The following is a 550-nucleotide window of genomic DNA, read 5'->3' on the forward strand; positions in this document are numbered from 1 at the left end:
CTTCCATCAAACGATTAAATACATGACACAATATCTACTACTTCCATCAAACGATTAAATACATGACACAAAATCAACTACTTCCATCAAAACATTCAACTTATCTAATGAAAAGTTATTTCAATCAATCGTTACACAATGGCCCAATAAATACTAACTACAACTATCAATATACCCTAACATGGTTAACCCTCTTTTATATGTCTTCGCTATTTGTTGATGCTATAATTATAGTATGCATCATAAAAGGCAAGTAAATTATATTATCACAGCATGGGCTGTATTATTTTGTCCTAAAATGATTTTACCAAAGATATCCAATGCAGAAAGATTGACACTCAAGAGCATAAATATCCAGGAAAAAAAGACTCTGTTTGACCTTTTTCCATTTTAACTGAGAGCTGAACTATCTTCCTCTATGAGCCCCTCTACATTTCCTTTGACCTTGCCCTTGCAAGGGCAAAGGAAAGTGTGTTCAGCACTTCTCAGATAAATAGTTCCTACTTCCTGATGGCATATTTATAAAGAGGAAGACAGAAAAAATGCAGAA

Source organism: Salmo salar, chromosome ssa03 (genome assembly GCF_905237065.1).
Source record: "Salmo salar chromosome ssa03, Ssal_v3.1, whole genome shotgun sequence".
Lineage (NCBI taxonomy): Eukaryota > Metazoa > Chordata > Actinopteri > Salmoniformes > Salmonidae > Salmo > Salmo salar.